Genomic DNA, 27245 nt, shown 5'->3' with positions numbered 1-27245 from the left:
CCTCTTGGATAGAGTCTTGATGAGAGGGAAATCCTAAAGCAGAGAGAGGGAAGTTCTCAGGGGGCTGTGTCATTGGCACTAACATGTTAGTTCACCCCTCTGCTACCTGTCTCCTTTTAACAGGTGATTTTAAATACTATAGCACAATCCACCCTCTGACTCGTTTTAACATGTTCTCACCTCTTTAGACTTGTGGAAATGTATTGCCAATATCTACAGGCATTTGGTTGCATACTGGCACTGTTTACCCACTGGCTGCAATGGCAGATGCCAAGATTGGAGTTAAGCTCATATGGTTTCTAGTGGCCAAGTAGATAGGGCATCCTGGAGAAATGAGGTAAAGCAGAGTCAAGCAAGGTTCAGGAATAGCAAGCATGCTCCTAAGGCACTTATCAAGGTGGAAACTTTGCAGCAACGAACAGGCCTGTACATAGAGCAATAGTACTTTCCTATATGTCTCAAGGTGTTCCTTGAGACAGTTTCCCCCGGTGTGAGTTATTGGCTGGTCCTCAGACCTCTGTACAGACTTTACAATCTTAGTAGTACTCACAGTCTTTTCATTTACTGTTTTGGTTCCTATTTTTCAAAAATTATGTTTTCAAAGTAGTTCATTGTTTTAGATTGCATCCTGAGAAAACTTCGTGATTGAATCTCTCTCTCTCTATCTGCCTTTCTTCCTCTCTTCCCCCTTGTATATGTAGATGCACATATGCATATATGTATATTTAAGTATATATATGTATTTAAGAGAACTATAATAATGCTTTACATACAGTGTTATAAGCTGTCATTTTCACTTATGAAGGTATCATAGTCTTAAAAATCAAGAAATAAACATGTGCATCATTACTTCATACAACTTATTACAGGATAGATCATTTTGACTTATCACTGATTTAAACAAACTTTTAATGAACACATTTTTCCATGTATGTTTGCACACTTGAACTATTACATCCTTAGAGTAAGTACCTAGAAGTCAACTTGCTGGAATAGGAGAAATAATAACATAAATTTGTTCGATAAAGATTAGAAGCTTTCCTTTGAAAACAATTTAAGGATTATATTTCTCTAATAATATATGCAAATTTGTATTTTATTACATGTCTAATAACACATGTTATGTAAAATGTATTTTGGGTTTGCCAATCAAGAGAAAAAAAGTTGTTTAATTTATATGATTTTGATTATCAGTAAGGCTTAATAATTGTATATGCTGATTGACTACTTGTATTTCATATTTTCTGCAATTATCTTTTCATGTTTTTACTGCCATTTTTATGTTGGAATATTTGGTTTTTGTCCGTTTGTGTAGCATATATGTATATTATTGATTTTCCTCCTTTGTTTTTTATAAATTTTTTTATAATAAAAATTTTCAAATAGATACCAAATGAAAGGAATAATCAGGGAGAAATGATATATTTTATAATTTTTCCTTCACATTTTAAGTGAATTTATGGACTTCTTTCCTAATTCAGTTCAATCAATTATTTTGTGTGTGTGAGGAGAGCCCTATTTTGCTTTTGGTGAATATCATTTTCCTTATGTTATTTTTGGAGTTGATGATGTACCATAACTATTTGGAGAATGTTAAAATGTAACATTCAATTTTTAAAAGAAAATCTGTTGATCATTTGATGTGAGCACGAAGTCGTGAAGAAGATGCTGACTCACCTGAATTCTTTCATCTCACTACATTATTTGTCAGTGCTACAGATGGTTCTTTTTTTCCTCTTGGAAAATGTTTATTTTTCAATACTAAATTGACGTCCGTTTCAAAAATATCAGCATCCAATCACTATCTTTGGGTCTGATACATAAGACGTACTTAAAATTATACAACTCTATTTAGGACATTCTAAAATATGCTGAGAAAAGAGATCTTTGTTATCTGAAGACATAAAAACAGTATCTAAGCAAAGTGAGGCTCACCCTAGATCTCTCAGCAGGCAATTAAAGAAAATGATTGCTGGAAAGAAGTGCCTTAAATTGCGTGTTTAAAAGACCTGGGAATCCTAATGTATACTTCCTTCCTCTTTCTCATCATATTGCTCAAAAAGTTCTGAGTTTTATAAGTTGAGAAATACAGGAACAGATGTGTTTGCTGAAATGTTTGAGTGCATAGCTCTTATGGCTCTGGTACTGAGTTTCCTCCTTCATGCTATTAATTGCCTCTTTCCAAATACATGGATTTCATACTCTGATTTCTCTTCAGATCATATAAATATATAAATTTCTAGATTTTTAAGAGCATGATTTTTTTTTACTTAAAAATGGCATTTCTTTTTTTTAAAGGAATATAAAACTATTTATTAAAAATGGCATTTCTAATTTATATTGATGTTAATGGAAAAGTTATTATAAAGCTATATTAAAGTTTTGATTGATACATAGATTAGATTTTGCAAGTTGATTCTCATCCTTTGTGGACTTCTTGCAATAAAGAATCAAACACATTATGTTAAGGGTAAAATACTTTTTTCAAATAAATGAACATGCTATTCCCAAACTATAGCAAATATAAATTATTTGCAGAAATTTTGGTCCTGGCACTCCCTGCTAAAATAAAAAGGAGGGATAGATAAGATAGCTTTAATGACTCAAACTTCTTCCTTTTTATAGCTTTTCCACATAGCTAACTGGTGGATGGATAGTTGACAGACACTGGTTCAACAGTAGTGCATTAAAACTTGGAATTACAATCTCAAATGTTGAAGCAGTAGAAAGACCTCAAATGCATTCACTATTCTGCAAAAGTGGCTCTTTCTAATTTCACTTAGCAGACTATTACATGTTCTCAATTTTAAAACTTTTCCTTCTACAGGAATAAGTGGGTCAGCTTCTCAGAGCCTATGAGGCAGTCAAGTTGATCTGCAGAATCTGTTCGATTAGGTCAACCCGAAACTGCAAGAAGCAGACGAAAAGATTTGCAGCCAAGTATCATTTCAGTTCTGGATCATATTGACATCTGTTACAACATATTATTAAACATAAAACCCCACATGGTACTCGAAATTATACAGGGAAGGAAAAATGCTACAAAATGCAAACCTTTTGGATTTTATCACAAGTGAATAATATTTAAAATAAGCCAGTGGATGTCATATTTGTATAAAGAAAATAAATATATCAGAATGTGACAATCTGACTAATAGCTGAATTTAGTGGTTTTCTTCAAATGTCATTTTAATTTATTATTGTCAGGTATGGAGACCTGTTTTCAGCATGTACAGTGTCCTACACTTTGGCTGCCTCTTGGAGGAAATGATGCAATACCAATAAATACATGAGTGCAGAATATTTGCAACAGGAAAACATGATATTACTGCCAAATCATATTTAATGCCTGGAGGGCTGATTTTCTTCCCACATCTTTGATTTTGTTTCTCTTTCTTTTAGTTGCCTTTTTGCAATTTCACTACTCAGCAAAGTCATGGAAATAACACATAAAAGCAGAATTCACTGGAATTTGGCAAAGTATTATTATATTTTGCCTTACCCTTCTCTTCTCTTTAGACTTGATTTACATGGAATTTTGTTTGTAACTAAATTTTAATAGAATTGGAGCTGAGATAAAGACCAGACCCATGAGACAGCTAATGGGTGCCCATCTGCAAGGGTGCTATACTTGGAAAAGTAATAAGGTGAGAAAATTTATATTGCTGAAATCTCCCAAGGACTAGTGGTTGGAGGAAAGGCATTATTGATCCATCGGTGATTGAATGTATCTTCCACATTGGTAGGCTCTATGCTAGTAGTTGATTACTTAATTACATTTAAAGAAAAAAAGGTCTGGTTAGATTAGTTGCAAAGACTTTTAAAATTTAAATGTACTTTTTTTTTTCACAGTGTAAAGTATGTAAGTCTGACCTGTGATCCAAGAAAACAGTAATGAGGTAAATACTTTTTTTTTAAATTGTTTTTAGCTTTCCGCATACTACTTTTAGCCTTTCTTCTAAATAACAGTTGAAAAAATATTTTTAAAATGTCACTTTCAGAGTACTAAGTTAATTGCTTTCCTATGACTTTTATGTGGCTCGTACTGGTCTTGGCTAGAGAAATATGTATTTTTTTTTTGGTCCATTGCTATGTAAAGTGTTAAAACAAATATCACTGGAGAATATAGATGAAATGTCAACTAGTGAAGCACACACCATTTTTCTGACCATGAGATTTAAAGAACATTGTGTGTATCAGACAGCTGAATACGAAGCAAAAGTTGAATGGATTCTCCATATTCTTTGTAGAACAGCACTTTTAGTGTCTAAAATAGGAGTTGGAGATTAGACACAGGTGCTCAGTTTGCTAGCACTTTCCATAAGCATAGACAATTGAAGGAGCATCCATGATTCTGTAATGCAGAAAAATAAACTTTCTCATTGTTTTAATTTGGAAAACTCAGTTCGACCTGGCAAAAAAGCTGAGTGAGAATACTTAAAAAAGAAAGTCAGCTTTATTAACTGCACAGTAGGACAGGGAGGCATTTTGTTATACAACTTGAACTGAATACAAATATTTTATGGTTGCCATATTTATTATTAACATTAAAAGGCTACTTCTCAGATGGTATTTGAAAAAATTGCTACTTTTGCTTATTGGTGTATTTATATATGTACTTATAAATACATATATGTATATGTATCTCTCTCTATATATGTGTGTGTGTGTATGTGTGTGTATGTGTGTGTTCAGATGCTCCTTGACTTACAATGGGATTATGTCCCAATAAATCCATCATAAACTGAAGAAGTTGAAAACACATTTAATACATCTAACCTTTAAGTGTTCTCAGAATGCTTACATTGGCCTACAGTTGGCCAGAGTCATCTGGCAACAGTACACTATAGAGTAGTGGTTGTTCACCCTTGTGATTGTGTGGATAACTAGGAGCTGTGGTTTGCTGCTGCTGTCCACCATCTGGAGAGAGTATTGTACTGCATATTGCCAGCCTTGGGAAAAAATCAAAATTCAAAATTTGAAGTATAGTTTCTACTGAATGCCTATTGCTTTTGCATCATCATAGAGTCACAAAATTATAACCCCAACCATAAGTTGGGGACCATCTGTGTATATGTACAGTCATGCACTGCTTAATGATGGGGATGCCTTCTGAGAATTGCGTCATTAGGCGATTTCATTGTTGTACAATCGTAGAGTGGACTTACACAAAGCCAGACGGTAGTGCCTATAGCACACCTAGGCTATAGGGTATAGCCTGTTGCTCCTAGGTTACAAACCTGTATAGCATGTTACTGTACTGAACCTTACAGGCAACTGTAACACAATGGGAGGTATTTGTATACAAAAATGTAGTGAAAATACAGTAAAAATATGGTTTTTATAATCTACAGGATCACTATCATATATGCAGTCTGTCGTTGACCAAAATGTTAAGTGGCACACCACTGGATGTATACATAACACCTACAATGGTTAGACAACTCTGTTTTTTCTAGCAGCTTTATTGTAATGTAACTTACAGATCATAAAATTTACCCTTTTAAAGTATACAGTTCAATGATTTTTAGTAAATTTTCAGAGTTGTGCACCATCACCATCATCCAATTTTATAACATTTTTTATTGCCCCAAAAAGATCCCTCATGCCTGTTTATAGTTACTCTCCATTCCAACCCCAAGCCTCAGGCTAGCTCTAATCTACTCGCTGCCTCAATAGAATCATCTTTTCTGGATGCTGTGCTAGAGACTCTTCCTTGTCACACTCTCAAGTAAAATCACTAGGTCAGGGACAATGCCTTCTGGGACTTTAGTGAATACCTTGGTTAGAGCGAGTTTTCTATTTTGAGGGATTACTGTGTGGGAGTTTAGAGCTCAAAAACATCTTCCTAAATCTTCTCTTTAAGTAAGCAGTATGGTTAAAATTGAGCTGTGGACTGAGGCACACCTGGGTTTAATTTCTAGCTCTACCACTTTCTAGAAAAGTGACCGCGAAAAAATAATTTAACCTCTCTAAGCATCATTTTCCAAATATGTAAAAGTGTGGCTGTTGAAATATGACATTAAGTAATGTCAGTAAAGTGACTGACATGTAGTATGTATTCAACAGAAACTTTCCTTATGGCTGTACTTGAGCTTTCTCATCAGGGAAAATATACCCTAATTTTTGACTTCAATTGTGTTTGACTTCAAATTTTTCTGCAATCCACTGAAGTATCATTGTCATATGTTTCCTTTACATTTAACCCAAGCCTCTTTGGCTTTTCACTAAAGAATAGCTGCAGGCTATCATCTATATAAGGTCATATTATTTCCTGGAGCTACTCTGACTTCACCAACAACATGTATTTACTGAGAGCCTGTGATTGCTGTGTGAGTGATACAATGAAGACATAGTTGAAGAGCTAACAGCTCACTTGGAAACAAACAAGTCACTGGAAATCAAAAATGAATTAAATACCTATTTAGAGACATCAACAGTAATGCTTCTATTTAACCAGCAATTTTGCTCCTGAATACCCACTGGAAGGAAAGAATCTTAAATGCAAAAAAAAAAGATTTTTGGACAGAGAGAATTGGCAAAGCATCAATTATAGCTGAAAATAACAGGAGACGGCTATTGAGCTATTCTTTAAAGGACGAATGCAATTTCAATAAGCAGAAAATGGCACAAAAAGAGTTATTTCAGGAGAAGTGAACTTCAACTTCATTCATTCATTTATGTTTTCGTTTATCAGATATGTGGATGTCTGTTTATATCATTCAGCTTTCACTAGATTATTCTGAGGTAACAAACAATATCAAACCTTAGTGCCATACGAGGAAGAAAAATATATTTCTTATTCATAGTACATCTCTCTCTCTCTCTCTCTCTCTCTCTCTCTCTGTTGTTTTACTTTGCTACAGTTCTGTGCCTTGTTCTTCATTCCCAAACCCAAGCTGACTTATCAGTCTCACAGCAGCGGGGAAAGAGCTATGGAAGGACCAGGAACAGGAACCACACAACGTGTCTTACAGCTTCTGTCCTGCATCACTTATGCTCACATCTTGTTGGGCAAGAAAAGTGGTAGGGTCAAATATGATGTCCAGGGATAAGAATAGTAGAGACAGCCAGCTAAAATTGTGAGTAAATAAGATAACCTCTTCCACCCCTACATTTTTAAGCAGTGAACTTGAGACCAAATCACTACCTTAGGGAACCTACACTTTAGTATGAAAATGTGGACATGTGCCAGGACCTGCTATAGGCAGAAAAACAATGAATAACCTGGTAAGATGAGAGGATGCAAAGGAAGATTACACTGGAAAGAACATATGTGGTCAGATCAGAAAGGCCTTAAATACCCTTTCTAAAGACTAGGCTGAGTTTTAGAATCAATGGGCAGTAAGTAAATTGTTAGTGTAGTGGAGGCATAGTGGTTAGTTTTATGTGTCAAATTTATAGTCTATGTAATACATAATTACTTCATTAAACATGGATTTAGGTGTTGCTGTGAAGCTATTTTCTGAATGGGGCTAATATCTATAGTCAGTTGACTTTAAGTAAAGAATGTAGGTGGGCCTCACCCAATCAGTTAAAGGCTTAAGAGCAAAGAAATATTTCCTGGAGAAGAAGAAATTTTGTCTCAAGATGGCAGTGTAGAAATCAGGCCTGAGTTTCCAGCCTGCTGGCCCTATAAGTGTTGGATTTGCTAGCCCCCACAATCGCATGAGCCAATTTTTAAATATCTTTATAAATATAGATATAGAGGTAGATAGATAGATAACCTATTGGTTCTGTTTCTCTGGAAAACCCTAGTTCATAAGAGAATATCATGATTCAATTCTGTATAGATGGAAGAGATTTTGCAAATCAGAAAGGAAAGAATTTGCTAACTGCTCAGAGGTCAGCATGAGAGAGAATTAAAGATGAACCCAAGACACCATTATTTTGTAAGCTAAGTAATTCTACTTTTTATGTTATTTCTTGAAGCTTTCTTCATGCCTTGCCCTTATTTTTACAATGGGCTACTACATTGCTAATGACCCCAGTTGTTTATTATTCATTATGATGTGCATATATGAAAATATGTTCTATGGTGCAAATGTAAGTTCTTTCTTTTTGTAAATACACCACTGCTCAGTTTCTCAGTAATTGCTCCAAAATTTGAATTTTCTACCAGATGGGAAGCAGAGATATCATCCATGACCAAGATCCAAGCATGTGGCCCCACACGGGCTTGACAATAAACTGTTATCCTTTGATTTCTTCAAAATGCATTAGAGTTACCCCAGATGAGTAAGAAAATATCCGAATTCCTTAGGTAGTCTCACCATTATTCCAAGAGGGCTGAGACTTCATCAAACTTCTTTGGACGGTAGGATTAAGGGAGGTTGGAAACTGCGTCTGTCCTGATCAAGTTAATTCTCATCCCTTCCCCATTTCCTACCTCTATATCGCTTTGGTTTCTCTCACAGTTTCACATGCTACCAGTGTATAACTAGGTCAGATATTTTTGTGGAATTATTATCATTTAGTATTTAAGAATGTATTTACAGTGTTAAAATTCTAAAACTGAGCCATTTAATTCCTGCTCTATCCCTCTGAGATAATTTGCAATATCCTGTAAATGAGAAAATATAGTCACATGATTTGACTAGGCCCCCCCCCCAAAAAAATATGCCAACAAATCTATTTTCTCATAGAAATTGTTAAGTGAGAATAGTGAGCAAAGCTCTTTCTGAGGGATTATGAAACAACCACAACAACAAAACAAGTAGGAAAGACAACCAAAAAAGAACATATAAGCCATCAAGGAGCTAATGATTTAGTCTTAAAGAAAATACTAGTGTTGGCCAGGCACTGTGGCTTATGCCTGCAATCCCAGCATTGGGAGACTGAACTGGGTGGATCACTTGAGGTCATGACTTCAAGACCAGCCTAAGCAACATGGAGAAATCCTGTCTCTACAAAAAATACAAAAATCAGCCATTGTGGTGGCACACACCTGTAGTCACAGCTATTCAAGAGTCTGAGGCAGGAGAATCACTTGAACCTGGCAGGCAGAGGTTGCAGTGAGCTGAGATCACACCACTGCACTACAGCCTGGGCGATAGGAGGTTCTGTCTCAAAAAAAAAAAAAAAAAAGAAAAAGAAAAAGAAAGAAAAAAAAGAAAGAAAGAACAGAAAATACTTGTGAAACAGGATATTTCCCTGACCGCTTCATAGGACTCAGAGCAGGGGTGCCTTGTTTACCCAGCCCGCAGTTTTCAACTCCTCTTGAGAGAGCATGCAAGTAAACAAGGTGGGAACTGGAAAGCACGAATGCTGGAATTAGCCATCCATTTCAGCCCCAGCAGAAATGAACTCCACTCACTTGGACTCACTGTACTCCACCCGTCATGGGAGGGCATGCACAGATGAGTGTGTGCAGGATCCGGGGTGAGCACTTTTGGGCACCAGCAGGAGCAAATTCCTCACAAGCCCTGCAACAGCATCTGGGGAGGTACCTGAGACCCCGAAGCCCCAGAAGCAGGGTTACAGTGCTATTTTAGCTCTGCAGATGGCTTAAGTGTAAACAGCTCAGTGGACCCTCTGCCTTTTCACATGAGGTGGCTAACTTCTGCCAGCAAAAGCAAAGGGCAAGTGTGACAGCCTTTTGTATCTGTACTTGTGGCTCCCAAACTCTTGTCTGGTGTCCAGGAAACATGAGGTTGCACAAACAAATTGAAGGATGGTAAATGTGGGAGATTTTTATTGCCGATGCCAGTGGCTGTCAGAGGGAATGGTAGCTGAAAAGAGGATGGGGTGGGAAGGTAATCTTTCTCTGAAGTCTGGCCATCTCTGAACGGTTTCTTCTTGGAAGTTATGACATGAAGCTGTCCCTCTGAAGTCAAGCTGCTTCTCTCTGAGGTCCAGCCATAGTCTCCAATGTCCAGCTGCTTTTCCTCTCTGCTGGCTGAGTCTGGGGTTTTTATGGGCACAGGACAGGGACAGCAAGGCCCATGGTTGCTTTTGAAAAAGGCAACATTTGAGCAGTAAAATGGGGATGTAAGTTCTCACTTTGGGCTGCAATCTCAGGCTTTTCAAATGGGACCTCACCAGTGACCTGCCCTTTTCTGCCAAAATTTCTCTGCCTCCTGTCCTATCACTAATGTAAATTAATCCCCTAAGCACATTGTTCTGCCATATCACAAACCTCCATCTCCTCACTTTCGCTTATGAGGTTCTATCTGAGTTCCTCGTTGTGACCTGTGGGCCTGCCACCTGCTCATCTCCCCAGGGTGTTTTTCTCCCTCTACTGCAGCAGAACCACACTACTTTTAATTTTAAAACACAACATGATTTTAACTTTCCGTGTCCAAAATGGAAACTCAGATCTTTCTCCCTAAACCTTCCCCATCTCAGTTACTCTGGCCAAAAAGTGTAAAGTTATCCTTGACTATGATTTTTTTCTTCATTCTATATCAGTCTGCCTGCAAATCTGATTGAACTGAAAAATCTAACCTATTATCATCCCCTTGACCATCTTGGTCTAAGCCACATGTCTGAAAGAATAGATAGTGAGGCTAAAAACAAAGAAACAAATGAACAAATATGGCTCAACTACCCCAAATTCAAAAGCACACAGTTGTACATTTAAATTAGGGAAGTCTAAAGTGTTGAAAGGTATTTGTTGTGGTTTAACCAAGGCTCTCAGCCTTTAAACTATTTCTAAATTATCAAATATTTTAATCATTACATCTAAAATTTAATAAGAATATCCTTTGGGAGTCACCTTTGAATAGATTTTCAATTGTCTAGCCTCTGGCTTTCTTAGGTATAGAGATATTCATGCATCATCTTCAACATTGTCACAGTAATGACAGCCTCCACTGTCCTTGAATAATTGCTATGTTGCCAGGCACTATACTGAGTACTATAGTCATTGTGACTAATTCTCATAAGACTCTGAAGATCAACATATTATTGTTATTAATGCTCAACTTTACTATTATTTTCATTATGATGATTCCCTTTTTATTAAGGAGGACACTGAAACACAAGGACGCTAAGTCTCCAGCCTCATACCCCCTTGCACCTGCATGATAGAGCCAGGATTCATACTCGAGCCTGCCTGCCACTGGAACCAGTCTTTCCACAGTCATATGCTGTTCCCAGAGAGTTTAACTGGATAATTTTAAGATCACTGATAATTTTAAAGGTAAATGAGTCAACAGTTATTGGCATTTCTTGGTTAAATGCTTCATGTGCGGTTGGTGAAAATAGAGACTATTTTTCATAATGTGCACCACTAGGCAAAACCTTGGGCTTCAGTAGACCATTGTTATTCTAGTTACACGGAAAATCTACCTGATGGTTTTCTGAAAGGTCACTGGTCACTCATCCAGACTTAATAAAGTCTGGAACTCAGTAAAAAGATCAACTTAGCTGATCCTAGTGTTGGCTAGCTGATAGAATATATACAGAGGTTTAAAAACTCCACTGTATTAATCTGCTCAGGTTGCTGTAACAGAATACCATAGGCTGAGTGGCTTAAACAACAGAAATTTATTTTCTCTGCCTCCTGTCCTACCACTGGAAACTGGAAGTCCAAGGTCAACAGATGGGCAGGGTTGGTTTCTGGTAAGGGCTCTCTTCCTGGCATGTAGACAGCTGCCTTCTCACTACATCCTTACATGGCTTTTCTTCTCTGAACATGGAAAGGGCACTCTGATTTCTTGTCCTCTTCTTATGAGAACACCAGTTCCATTGGATTAGGGCCCCATGTATGTGATCTCTTTTAATCTTAATTACCTTCTTAAATGTCCTATCTCCAAATACAGTCACTCTGGGAGTTAGGGCTCCAACAGATGAATTTGGGGGGATGCAGTTTAGTCCATAGAAGCCTATAGTTTTTCATCTGACCCTTGTGTTATTACTTATTCCAGCTTTTAATTTCTGATTAGTAAATAATGTGTATTTAAAATTTCATTCTGTATATTGCTAAACTTAGGTTTATAAACTTAAACAATGCATGAATTTATTGTTCATTAAGACAAATTACTTAGATGCCTAATGCCGCTGATTTTTGCATACTTACTGGATAATGTACAAAGTTATCATTTTCAGGCCACAAGTGCAAATACATCACACAATGTATAAACGTGAGGGATTTAATTTGAACTGATATGATATACCTTTTAGGTGAATTAATATTTCATCTTACTCTCCTGTATTACCACCAACAAAAACCACACTACTTTTAAATGTCAGTTAGGTTTTAGTGAAAATCATTTGTTAAATGTTGTATACTTAGTTTAAATCTAACTGGGTAACTAAACATTAAAGGGGGAAAATCTATATTGGTCTAATTTGAATTATATGTTCTTCTCAACAAGCATAATTGCTATTGACTGCCTAAAGCACCATTGTCTAAGTCATGAATAATCATAAAACATTACAATTGACACAAGAAGAATGGAAAGAAACCCATCAAAAAAAAAAAAGAAAAAGGAAAGCACAAAATACCAACAACCTCCCCCTCCCCTCTCCTCTGCCTAAAAGAATAAAGCCATGCAAAACACAATGACTTTATTACCTGAGAAATGTGCTACATGATAACCGTGATAAGCCTCATTTATTATAGATCGTATTTCACTTAGGGTTTGACATTTTATTCTGGAATGAAGCTCACTTGTTACTAAGTGTGTGTCATTTAAAAAGGAAGGAAGGAAGGAAGGAAGGAAGGAAGGAAGGAAGGAGAAAGAGGAAAGAGGAAAGAAAGAAAAAGAAAGAAAGAAAGAAAGAGAAAGAAAGAAAGAAAAGAAAAAAGAAAGAAAGAAAGAAAGAAAGAAAGAAAGAAAGAAAGAAAGAAAGAAAGAAAACCCTTAGTACTTTACCCTTTCATTAACTGAGTTTTTAATTCAAAACTAGAAATACAGATTTTTCTTGGGCAGAATATTTTTCCAGAAGCTCCGGAAGTTGGCAAAATGTCACACCTTGGATATTTTATGAAGAACTTAAGGTTTATTGTCAATGAACCTCTTGCTTAGGGGGCATGTAGAACCACTTTCTAGAGCATATTCACTAAATTATCCTGTACTTTGTTTCTAGCATCCTAAGAGCTGTGGTTCTAGTAGAGTCTCCCACACTAGGTAGTATTAGAACAACCCAAAACACATGCCATTTTATTATCTTGGTGATTTATTGAAAAATCCATAGGTTAAACTGAAAGTCAGTTTCCTTTAAATCACAGTGTTAGTTTTGTGATATCAGAACTATTAGTTTTGTGCTGTAATGTTAGTTTGTGATAGTTTTATAATAAATATCACTGAATAAATACACATATTAACAAGCATATTGCTATTATTCCGTTTCTATAGCAGTGCGTGCACCTTAGGAAAGGGTTTCTTAATCTCAGCACTATTGACATTGTGGGTGGATAATTCTTTGTTGCCTGGGGCTATCTTGTGTACTGATCGATATTTAGCAGCATCTGTGACCTCTATCCACTAGATGCCAGTAGCACTCCCCAGGTTGTAACAGTAAAAAATGTCTCTATACATTGCCTAATGTCTCATGGGGAGAAAAATCTACCCCCGGCCCCTGGCTAACCCCTTCAGTTTTAGAACCATAGCTTCTGAGGGTAAGTTTATTGCAGGATGGTAAAAGTACACAACCAAGGTAAATTCCCATTTAAAAAAAAATGATGAGATACATTTTACCCCACTAGGTGTCTCAGCAACTGTTTAAAATAACTGGAGGGGACGTCTCAGTACTAAGGACTATCATTTCCATGGTACCTTTGATAGTTGCCTTCCATGACTCTATGAAGCCCCAGGAGGCAACTCGAACAGTTTTCCATGATCCGTGGGAATTAAGGCTCTGGTTGACCAAACTACTAGCAATCAAATACATGATTTAGGAAACACTAAGTTCCTGGGACGTGCTGGTAGAATGGCATTTTTAAAGTTAGCTACTATATTATACAGATTTCTCAAAGAACTAAAAATCGAACTACAATTTGATTCAGCAACCTCACTACTGGATATCTACCCAAAGGAAAAAAATCATTATTATTAAAAAGATACCTGCACCCATATGTTTTATCACAGCACTATTCACAATAACAAAGATATGGAATCAACGCAAGTATCTATCAGTGGATGACTGAATAAAGAAAAGGTGGTATATAGCCACAATGAAATATGGATTACTACTCAGCCATAAAAAAAAAAATGAAATCATGTCTTTTGCAGCAACATAGATGGCTCTGGAGGCCGTTACTTTAAAAGCCCTGGCTACGCTGCTACACAATCTATGCAAGTAACAAAATAATGCTTGTAACCCATAAATTTATAGAAATAAACAAAAAATAAAATAAATGTTAGCTGCTTGTTCCAGGATTAGTACTAATCTAAAGAGAGCTTTAATTCCCAGATAGAATGTATATTTCCTGCCTCTGGGTTTTATGGTTATTTTCTAATCCCCACAATAGCTTACTCAATTTGCATTTTGATATTTGGGATACTTTACTTGCTAAAGTACTTGTCTTATGCACTGGGCTAGGTGTTCTTGATAAACAGTGGGTATTTCTTAATTATTTTTATATTCTCTATGTTTAGCATATGGGGGAGAGGAATCAAATATTGAATAAGTATTTGCTAAATAAATAAGTAAATACTATATTTGATCATTTGTTTAACATTTATTAAGTAATCCTGTATATCAGAAATTGTTCTGATAACCCATTCACAGGTTTAGATGGCTAGGAAGTAGACAGCTTTAGGGGAGCACTAGTCTGCCTGCCCTGGGGGTGAAGTGAAATTGTCTTACATAATCTTAAAGATCACTTCCCACCTGAGCACCTGCAACAGAGAATCTGCCTCCGTCCCATGCATTCCCTGCGAAAGCAGTCTTCTTCCAGTCAGCCGAGCCTGTGCAGATCTGCTTCCACAGAGCTCTGTATGTGTAGTTCACCATCTTCGATGAAAATTCAAAAGGAGAATACAGGTTCAAACAAAAGCGTAAGTGATTTGGCTCACCATTATGAAGAGTTTTTCCAACATTTGGGATTGGTGGAGCATCACTGAAGATCTATAGAAACAGGAACTTCTTATCTATCTGAGTTATGTAGGATTAAAGATAAAGACATGATTGTTAACTCTGTGGAAAACAAACAAACAAACAAACTCATTGAATACAACCAGAATACCATATTATTAGGAGCAATTCTTTTCTAGTAGATATGCAAAACATTTCCCAAGCTGAGAAAGATGCCATGGAGAAATTTTTTGTTTGTTTGTTTATTTGTGATGTGTTTCTGTTTTGGCAGTTTTCAGCTTTTCTCCATTTAAAATGTTGATATCAACATCTTTTCGAGTTGTAGAATGTTGAAAAAATGCATCATCCACACAATATTCTTTGAATTAGGGGTTAGTTCTTTATTGTTGTGATGGAAGAAAGGAGAAGAGAAGCTAAGTGTTATATTGTTCTTTCTATTTATGAAATGCCTTGAAAATATAAAATTTTCCTTCCTAGAAAAAAAAAAAAGCAAATAGATACAGTCCTCCACAGTTAGCAATTTTGTAACCGGTAAATTCTGGGCACTTACTATGTTTTTCTCATCCTACTCTCTAGTTGGACAGCTTTGTGGGAATTAATATACCTTAAAAATACTATTTGGACATTTTTACTGCTATGTTTTCTCTTCAGAGCAATCTATTTGATAGAAAGGAGAGTGAAGAAAAACTATTAAATCAATAATTCCAAAGTGTTCAAATTTTAGAGCTTACAGGCATCATGGAGGTCACTTAGTGCAACTCTCTGCTAAGCATGGGTCTGAGCAGTAACATCCTTTCCAAATGGCTGTTCAAGTATCGTGGACCTTCCCCTATTCCACAACATGTCAGTTTCTAGGGTTTTACATTGTGATTACCCTCACTCAGATATGTTCTAATTCCTTACTGTTCTAAATGGCACCCAGGTGAAGCCCTAAGTTCCTGCTGAGATCTGAGCTGTGAATAGTGAAAGAAGACTATCATCTTCCTTTCCTAGACACTATACATGCCTAGTTTTTTCATTTGTGTTGGCCATCTCATAACAATGTCAACATATGGTGAGACTTCAACCCATCAACCTCTAACTACTTGACCAAATGATGTTGTTGTAGTGTCCCTTCTCCACCATGCTTGTGCAGTTTACTATGATCTGTTTGGATTTCAGCTGTAAAAATGTGATGATAGTGACAACGTCATTCAATTCATTTGTCATTCCTCCCAGTGACATGATATCCATCAGTTTGGAAAATCATGCCTTCCTCTGCCATCATCCCAGGGACCCTGGTGCCCAGTGTCAGGCTAACTGCTAATTACTTATGGCCGAAGGTATGGAAAGAAATTCACCTAGCTACCCACCGCAGATCGCTCTGTCCCTGGAGTAACTTGAGAGATCTGGGCATGTGCTTTGTTGAGATTCAGAAAAATGCACAGTCTTTTCCAATATTGTTTGTGAATTTGTTTCATATTTATTTTGTTACCTACAATCAGAACAAAAGAGAGTTTAAAATGCAGACATGAGGATAAAGTGGCCAAGTCCATGAAAATGATAGAGCCGGGTTTCCTAGCAGGAAAGCCAAGCTGCCTATTATATCATCCGGGTTATGATTCCCACAGGGTTTCGGCTTAGAAGAAAACCTCTGCTGCCTGTGCAGTGATGCTTTAAATTCCTTTCATTTGTAGCTATTGCTTAATTAGAAATAAGCTTTAGATTAATATATGTAGAAAGTTAACATATTGACATGATTTCATACCAAAGAAGAAACATATAATACCAGATTTGTTCCCAGGCAGATTTGATTCAGGATGGTAAGGTGAGGATAAGAGAGGATTGTTCTCAATTTGGCTCTGTAAATAGTTGTGACAATTCATTTATCTGCACAACTGAATTGAGTGATCTGGGACTAAAATTAGAACTAACATGGCATGTGTTTCACAGTTTCTGAGGCAGCTACTTCTTGCTCCTTCCAGAAGACTTTTAAGGATACAGAAAGGATGAAAATTCTCCAAGAAAATGGAGCACCAAGACTGATGTTGCATGAAATGCCAAAATTTTGAATAAAATTCTATCGACCACAAGATGTATAGAGAGGAACAGAGAAATATAATCAGAAGCACTTACAGATTTTGCTGCTTGAAGGAGCAAACCCAGTCCCCTGAGAAGACAGACCGGGGTTTCTTTCCTCCCCCACTGCCTGCTTCTTGAACTGGCATTCTGAATCTGAAGTATTAACCTGAGAATCGGCTGTCCTTCTGTGCACATGTGCTACATTTTGAGGTGACCTGAATACTATCTGCAGCCCCCTCAATTAGCAATTCCCATTTAAGCCATGTATTAGACTGTATGTTTAAATATAAAGAGAAATTAAAAAGACAGGCAGTGGTAACTAGATCCAGGGAAGTTTAGTTACAATGAATAAAGCAGAGTAGATGGAAAGAAACCTGAAATGTGTTTGAATTTTCCCATGTTTTAAGCTCAATGACTATCATCCCAGTGCCTTTCAACATGTTATAGACCATACCATCTTCAATATGTTCTGACCCAATTTTAGTGTATTTCTACCTAACCTTGATTTTGCCAGGTTTGGCATAATTTAGTCATAAACACATGAAATATGGCTTTTCAAGAAGGATATTCTCTCCCAAATAATATATGCCCTTGACCCCCATCCTTACTGTGCAAATATGGAACACAGAGCTAGACACGGAAAATTCGGTTAAGCACTGACCTTATCAATGTGTTCTTTAGGTTTCAATCAGAGACACAGAGGATTCTATTAACCCCTAACTGCACTATCAGTAAGAGGAAAAAGGATAATCTAGGTACCATGACCATTGACAAACACAAGAATGATATATGCATTCCCTCATTTGAGATAAAGAAAGAGAAAGATACAGTGTGGAATAAATGGTACATCATCCTGAAAAAAAATCTCTGGAAATGACTTCACAAGAATTCTTAAAACGTAGTAAATTGCTCTATGTCTTCAATACAGTAGAAACATTTATAAGCTCCATGAATCACGAACTACAAGAATAAAAAGAGACTGTGTTGAGAGGAAAAGAAGCTGGGTGAATTAAGGTGGAGTAGCAATATAAAACTTGAATCAGTGTTGGGAGCAGTAAAGAAAAGAACTGATGTTGTAGAAAATTAAAACACTAATATGGACCATAATATTGAGCTTTCCTGGAATGTAGAAGAAAAGGATAAATACCAAAAAAAAGTAGTGAGAAAAGATGAAGATATGGAATTTAGAGGAAAAACACTAACCTGAATATAACTAATGTTCTCAAAGAAGAGACAAGACAAAACTTAACCAAGCAGTAATAAACTTTAAGCAATGATAACCTTCTTGGATTGAAGACCTATGTATTAGTCTGGGTTCCCTAGTGGGAAAGAACTAATAAGATAGATGTATATAAAGGGGAGTTTATTAAGGAATATTGACTCACACAGTCACAAGGTGAGGTCCCACAATAGGCCATCTGCAAGCTGAGGAGCAAGGAAGCCAGTCAGAGTACCAAAACTGAAGTACTTGGTGTCTGATGTTCGAAGGCAGGAAGCATCCAGCACGGGAGAAAGATGGAAGCCAGAAAACTAAACCAGCTCAGTCTTCCCATGTTCCTCTGTCTGCTTTTATTCTGGCTGTGCTGGCAGCTGATTAGATGGTGCCCACCCAGATTGAGGGCGGGTCTGCCTCTCCCAGCCCACTGACTCAAATGTTAATCCCCTTTGGCAACACCCTCACAGACACACCCAGGAAATATACTTTGCAACCTTCAATCCAACCAAGTTGACACTCAATATTAATCATCACAACCTGTACCTGTATCTTCAGACCCAATGAACCTAGATTAAAAAAAAAAAAAAAAAAGATTTGCCTAGAGACATATGAAGATGATATTTAAATGTGAAGACAAACAACATGTCCCAAAAGCATCTCATACAGGAGAAAACAAACATTACTTCTAAAGGAGCATATCAGGTAGGCCTGGGACTTCTCTTCACCAATTTCAAATGTCAGACAACAATGACAGAATTGTTACAGACATCTGGAAGAGGAGAAAAAATACTCAAGAGTTTTATACTAAAGCAAGTAGTCTTTCATATGTGACCACAACCAAAAACTCTCCTTAGATGTGCAATTATAGAGGAGAGAGAATAACACATACTTCATAAGTCATTGTGAGAATTGTATGAAGTCATGAATGAGAGAAATGAACATTTGACTACTACCAAGTTCTGCATAAAGGTAGGTCCCTATTACTTGACTGGCATTTGTAGATGTTTACTAAAATCAAATAGGAAGGTGGCATGTGACAGATCTGGTATTTAACAGGCTTTTCTTAATCCTTGCTCAATCTCAGAGAGGGATGCCTGGTTGCAAGCAGAGACCTCACACTGAGCTGGAGGACTTGTTTTTTGGTGTTGAAACCTTGGTCAAGTGACTTAGACTTTCTGCGCTTCCATTTTTGTCTTCTGTAAAATAAGTTATTGGGGCTAAAAGTTTCTTCTAGCTTTACTATTCCACGTCATATAAAGTTTAAAGATCTATAAGTGCAGCATTATGCTGGTGGAGGTTACACTTTAATATTCTTTTATTTTCTATGTTAAGTTTTACTTTAGGTACATAAAGCTTACATTAGGCAGATATACTGGATAAATGAGTAGCAGATTTCAAATAAGTAACATTTGGATTTTGTTTGACTAGTCAAAAAAGACCAGGGAATAGGCACATTTAAAAATGCAAAAGACAAAAATATATTTAACAAATAGGTTCTGGGTGTATATACAATGCTTTAGCAGTTATATTTAAGGCCGGATAAAGATTTGAAATGCTCCAACCCACAATACCATAATACTCAACATGGGTGGGAGGGGATATGGCTGTAATGGGGTTAAAGAGGAGTACAGTCAAGTTTGTTAATGGAATCCCTACGTGGACTGTGTTGAAACTTAAAGCACATTAATAATAAAAGCCCTGCTTTAAAAACTGACCTTGTAGTTGAAAGATATGCGATTGTATCATTACCAATTAATGTGTTAGGTAACATAGCTTGTACTTGGAAAGCAACAAGGAGGAGTATCTAAATGATATTCACACATCTTAATTAGTGTCATTAATAGTTCTTTTGCCATCTTTCATGAGAGCAATGGCATTACACTGCAACCATCTTGTTATAAGTCAAACCAGGAAGCTAGATTTGAAGCCAAGTTCTTAAAAGTGGTTTTAAGCTATGGTGCCTACATGACTAGAATGTTTCTCTAGGGGCTCTTCTCAGCTGCAGGACTTTCGAAAGCAATCAGCAATAGAGCCAGAACTGAAGGTAATGGTGACTAATGGACAACATTACACGTACTCTGTGAGATTAGAATGCAAAAACATAAGAAGAAATATGCAAAACAAATGTCTTCCTATAGCCTCCCCCGATGATTTGTCAGTGATTTTAATACTATAGGTAAAAATTTATAGATACAAATATTTCATCTCTGAATTCACTATCTGCTACTGAACAACTGAAATTTTTTTTGAATGATGTTCTGAAAGTTACTGAAAAAGAAGCCCCTCTAAAATCCTTATTATTGAAAAATGTTGGTGCACTAGCATACAGTGTGGCACAAACTTGTATAATTTAGGACCCATCACGTGATGGTTGCATCTTAAAAATTTTTATCTTCTCTGGAAACTATAATCTATATAACCTATACCTAAAATAAATTTTATTATTGGGTTTTCTTCTGACTCTAAAGGTACAATATCCTTTAAGTGGGCTTGGAGGGGGAACCGGCAAAATACAAAGTAGAATAAAATTAAAAGGAAAAAAAAATGATGTGCTTCCATCCAACTTTTTTTCTATATAAAATGTGTAATTATGAATACATATATTCATAAATGCAATATTTAACTTATATATATAGTTTTCTTTGTGTCACTATCTTATGTCATTAAAATTTTTCAAAAGTATAATCAATATAAAATAGCCTATTTTATAGTTGTACCATGTCTGTCTGTCTGGGCTTCCATAAAAGGATATTGTAGACTGGATGGCTTATAAACAACAGGAATTTATTTCTCACAGTTCTAGAGTCTGGGAAGCCCAAGATCAAGGAACCAGTATATTCGAGGTCTGGTGAGGGCCTGGTTCATAGATAGATGGTGGTCTTCCTGATGTGTCCTTACATGGCAGAAGGCGCAATAGGGCTTTGTTGGGCCTCTTGTATGAGGGCACTAATCCTGTTCATTACCTAGTGACCTCCCAAAGGCCCCACCTCCTCATACTATCGTATTGGTGACTGGGTTTTACCATACAAATTTTGGGAAGACACATACAGGCCATGGTATACCATAATTTAACTTATTGTTGAACATTTGAGTTATTCCCAATTTTTCACTATTAAAAAATAATACTGGCCAGGCGAGGTGGCTCACGCCTGTAATCCCAACACTTTGGGAGGCCAAGGTGGGTGGGATCATTTGAGATCTGGAGTTTGACACCAGCCTGGCCAACATGGCAAAACCCCATCTCAAAAATTAGCTGGGTGTGATGGTGTACACCTGTAGTCCCAGCTACTCAGGAGGCTGAGGCATAAGAATTGCTTGAACCCAGCAGATGGAGGTTGCAGTGAGCCACCACATCATTGTACTCCAGCCTGGAAGACAGAGTGAGGCTCCATCCCCCCACCCCCCCCCAAAAAAAAAAAAAAAACTATGCTGAATATGTTTGTTCATGAATTTTGTTTTTCTTTCTAACTACTTTATTAAAATATATTCCTAGGACCATCATTACTAACACAAAAGGTGCAGCCATCCTTAAGACTCTTCACATAGATTGTCAAACAACTGAAAAATGTTAAACCAAATATACCTCTACCATTTGCATATAAAGGGGTACAACTACAAAAACTATTTCATTTTTGTTTTTAATGTTACTCTTCATTAACAGTGAAAAGAAATGTTTTCACATTTATTAGTTATTTGTGTTTTTTCTTCTAATAATTATCTGTTGATATCTTCTTAGATACTGGTATATTAATAGTAGTTTCTCTTATAATTAAGAATATCTTATGATACCAACTGTAATATCAATTTTTTTATTTTTTTTTTGAGACAGAATCTTGCTCTGTCACCAGGCTGGAGTGCAGTGGCGCCATCTCAGCTCACTGCAACCTCTGCCTCCTGGGTTCAAGCAATTCTCCTGTCTCAGCCTCTTGAGTAGCTGGGACTACAGACCCGCATCACCATACCTGGCCAATTTTGTTTGTTTGCTTGTTTGTTTGTTTGTATTTTAGTTGGGACAGGATTTCACTATGTTGGCCAAGATAGTCTCAATCTCCTGACCTCGTGATCTGCCCACCTCGGCCTCCCAAATTGCTGGGGTTACAGGAGTGAGCCACTGCGCCAGACCAATATCATTACTTTTAAAAAGACAATATTTATGACATTAACATTCATTTCTGTATTCCCTGCTTTCACCAAGTCTAACTGGTTTTTTGTTAGTCTGCTTTTTTTTTCAGGCAGTAGAGTTATATTCAATTTTAGGCAGCTCTTGGCTTCTTTTCCAATTTAAACAAGCTAGACACTTAAAATTTTTATATAAATAATTTTGTGAGTATTAAAACAAAACAAGTGTTATAAGGCTATTGATCCTTTTTGCAGCAGAGTAGTGGTTTCATTGCTGAAGCAAAATACAATATTATAAAGCTACATTAATATTTTCATTTCTATGGCTAGGTCAATCAATCTGGTTAACAATTGAGGAAAAAAAGAGTTGCAATCAATTACATTCACACAACTATTTTGTTTTTTGCATGTAGAAGCAGAGTTAAGTTCTTGGGTCATTACTGAAGCAATAATATATTCTATTCTACCTTGTGAAATTTTTTAGAAAACATGTAAAGAAGTTGCCCTTGGAAACACCTTCCTGCAACAAAATAGAGACCCAATGGGGAAAGACATTTCTGAGGCAGCTTAACTTTGTGTCTGTAGCTGTAAAATAATAGAGATAATTAAAACAAAAAAAAAACCTTTTGAATTTAACTAAAAACACGCTTATGTCACCTTATTTTTATTTAGTTTTAACTGGCCTATTGTTTTCATATTTATTTGCTACCCTTAAAAAATGCCTTTGTTATCACAGCTTTTTCTTCTGAGACACATGCCTCTCTCCTGTTTGAGTTCTGGTTCTAAGGTTACACAGCTTAGCAGCAGGAATTGTTTCTTTCTCCTCTTCTCCTTCTGTGTACAATTGCGTTTTAAAAATGGCCTACGCTGTATTACATAGGCACGCTATTTTTTATTTATTTATTTATTTTTGAGATGGAGTTTCACTCTTGTTGCCCAGGCTGGAGTGCAATGGCACAACCTTGGCTCACTGCAACCTCCACCTCCTGGGTTCCAGCGATTCTCCTGCCTCAGCCTCCCCAGTAGCTGGGATTACAGGCATGTGCCACCATGCCTGGCTAATTTTGTATTTTTAATAGAGACAGGGTTTCTTCCTGTTTGTCATGCTGGTCTTGAACTCCCCACCTCAGGTGATCCGCGGTCCTCAGCCTCCCAAAGTGCTGGGATTACAGGCATGAGCCTCCGTGCCCAGCCTAGGCATGTTATTTTTTTTAAAACGTATACTACTTTTTTTCATCATGTGGTAGAGATGAGTCAATTCAGCATGCTACTCTATTTAATCATTGACCAAAAGAAATCTACAGATTCCCATGTTTTTCCAGTTCAAATAACTGATCTTCCAAAAACCATTCTAATTTGGCTATGTCTCTCAAATCTGCTAAACAGAGCAAAAAATTATCAGGAGAAATGCCATACATATAACCATGAATAGAAAGCAGTCTGTCTGTATCTCTAACAAAAATATGTTTGGGAACTTTATATAAACCTTTCAAAACATGGATGGAATGGCCAAATGTTTTCTAAAATTGTTTATCCAGTTAATCACACTTGCATATTTAAAATTTGCACATTAGGTTATGCGTGTGTGCACGGCTTCTTTCTAGTTCCACTTTATGGGTAAACATTTACCCCAGCTCTTCACCTGCATGTTTAACATCATTGATCAATGTCTTCATCTTCATTAAATGATGTTGAGTCACCTCACAGTGTTCTACTATTTACACTGAGGTCTTGAGACCAGCGGCATTGGCATGAAAACTCCTAGCCCCCAGTCGAGATCTCCATTTTTAACAAGACCCCTAGAAGATGAATATGCACATTCAAGTTTGAGAAGCATTGTTTCAGGGCACACCATCTTCACTTCAAAGTGCAGTTTTTAAAATAAAGCATACTCTGAATCTAGGTATCATGCTGACATTAGAAGTTGTATCTGAGGTTGCAAATACCTTCATTTGAACATTAAGAAACATTTCCACTCATGCTACAAGAACATGTTTATGATCCACACAACATAACCACTGAGCATATTGTTTCAAAAGGGGTTTTAACTTATTAAAACAATATCTAGCCCTGGAAACTTCGAGATTATGCTTCCAAGTATAATGGCTAAATCTCCATTAAGCTTATCCTCTTTTAATGTTTTAAACCTATTTAATCAGGCAATCTCCCTCAGCATCCAAAACTAGCATTATTTGAGGAGGTTTTATGGTAACATGTTTTCTCCAAAGAGTACTCAGTTGTTAAAAAATTAAATCAATGAAGTATTACTCAGTGGTATAAAAACTTGTAAAAATTGGACTACATGGGAGGGATACATTTTGGGGTGTATAAAACCCTTGCCTTATGTTTGGAATACATGGTTCTTGTTGAATATATTTAGACATAAATACTGGCAGAGCACTTCATCTCTTGCTCTGTTTTGGGATGTTCAAATGTGGTGGTCCTCCTGGGCATGAAAAAATATATATATTTATTTTTCTGTAGCACAGCTGGAGATACGTACACCACGTATACACAACTATACAGTACAACATCCTGCACGCATGCACACACACACAGACACATCATGACAGGGGAAATTGTGCTTTTAAGAAGTACACATGCTTCAAGAACCTAGCTTAACATTAGTTTCAGCTTGACAATAGAGGTTTCAGGTGAATCTTGTTTCTCCTGAATTTCTATGGCTTCCCTCTTGTAATTCATGGGAACTGATCAAGCTTCACAGTGTGACTCCAGGATGCCTCTTTGTTTCTGTTGTTTTTCTCAATCTTGCTGGCTAAATAATGTAGCAAGCCTAATAAAGTCAAATAAAATTTCTGATTGGTTTGGCAGCAGTTTAACAATCTAGAATAATTTACTGATCTCAGAGACTTCATGTGAGTCCATAATGTTTAGAGTAGAAATAATAAAATGCACTCAATTGATTAAGCTGTTTGTAGTCGTCTAAGAATTAGCATATTGTATAATTGCAAATATTTTGTAATTACCAAGTGGGGCTGATAAAAGGGTTCGGTGCTATCGACTGCTGGACTGATAACCTTGATGAGAGGAGAATCTCAATGAGAGGTGAATTCTCTGCGGGCTGAATACAGAGTGAGCTGGAGGACTGCAGCAGAGTCTAGCTTCTTCATGCTGTTCCTTACTGTAGATGCCTGCAGGATTACCCAAAGCTCTGCTCTGCAGAAGGCAGTGCATGGGAACCTCATTGCTGTGTGGCTGTGCTCAAGCAAATGCTCTAATGAGACTCTGCGCCCCTACAGCGTACCTTTTTCCCTAGAGTTCTGATATGGTTTGACTGTGTCCCCACCCAAATCTCAACTCGAATTTTATCTTCCAGAATTCCCATGTGTTGTGGGAGGGGCCCAGCGGGAGGTAATTGATTCATGGGGCTAGTCTTTTCTGTGCTAGTCTTGGGATGGGAATAAGTCTCACGAGATATGATGGGTTTATCAGGGATTTCTGCTTTTCTTCTTCCTCATTTTCTCTCGCTGCCGGCATGTAAGAAGTGCCTTTTGCCTCCCGCCATGAATCCGAGGCCTCTCCAGCCATGGGGAACTGGAAGTCCAATTAAACCTCTTTTTCTTCCCAGTTTTGGGTATGTCTTTATCAGCAGCATGAAAACCAACTAATTCAGGTTCCTACTGAGGGAATGAAATTTTCTAAACTCAAACTCAAAGCCAAGTGTGGCAGACTGACTGGGAACCTCTCCAGCCATCGTTTTCTGATGAGGTTTGTTTTGCGTTTGTTTGCTTTAAAATAATTCCTCATAATTTCCTAGTTTGTTTTGGAAGACTTCAGTTTATTATTTTTGCTAGTACTTTTACTTTCCTAAAAATAACATGTTCATGATCCTTAAAGCCTCTAATGTTACATAATTTCAAAAAATGAAAAGCGCAATTACTTACCCCTCACCCTGTTGCACTTTCCAGAGGCAAATCTTTTAAATCTTTTGTTTATATATTTCAAACTGTATAATCATAAATAATACAGATTTTACCTCTATTTTTTGTTTTATAAACTTTAGGTGGCAAATGAATATCCCCTCCTTCCCTTCAAACCATCTTAAATTTTGCTGATTTTCAAAAATCAGTTTCAATTCTTCTTTTGCTTACTTTTAAATTAAAAAAATATATAATTATTCTCCTGTTTCCTTATTTGTAAACAACAGAGAGTCTCTTGATGCTGTCCTATGTAAGACTAAGGGAAGTAATGCCTAGAGCGTCCAATTTTATACATTCACATTTTAATCTGAACCTACAGGTAAGTCTTCCATGCCTGTCTATGAATTAATTATATAAACTGGAAAGTGACATAATTTACAAAGTTATAATATAATCATATAAATATAATTTATTATAGACTCATGTTTGGCCACTTAGAGAAAACTAAAATCCTAGCTCATTAGGCTTAGTACTTAGAATAAAAATGTTACAAGTGTCGAGGTTAAATGAATTATCTTTCCTGACATTTACTATTACTAAAACTTATAATGTATCTTAGATTTCAACATATTTTGATCGTTATCTTTTGTCTATAGCTATTTGTTTTCCTAGTGTTTATAATCATCTCACGTTTATCTCAGTTTACAAAAGAAAGATATGCCTGTTTTTAATTTCTAGGCCTTTATACTGCTGCTATTCTGTGATTCCATTACACTCCTGTTCCACTGTTTCTTTTTTTTAGACTTTACTGAGATATAATTCATATGCCATGGAACTTACCCATTTAAAGTATACAACTGAGTGATTTAATATATTTACAAATATATTGCATCACCACAATCAAATTTAAGATATTTGCATCACCCCCAAAAGCAGCTCTGAACCCATTAGCAGTCACTCCCTACACCCTAGCCCATCTACCC

The sequence above is a fragment of the Macaca mulatta genome, chromosome 4 (genome assembly GCF_049350105.2).
Source record: "Macaca mulatta isolate MMU2019108-1 chromosome 4, T2T-MMU8v2.0, whole genome shotgun sequence".
NCBI classification, from domain to species: Eukaryota; Metazoa; Chordata; class Mammalia; order Primates; family Cercopithecidae; genus Macaca; species Macaca mulatta.
This window is presented reverse-complemented; position numbering follows the sequence as displayed.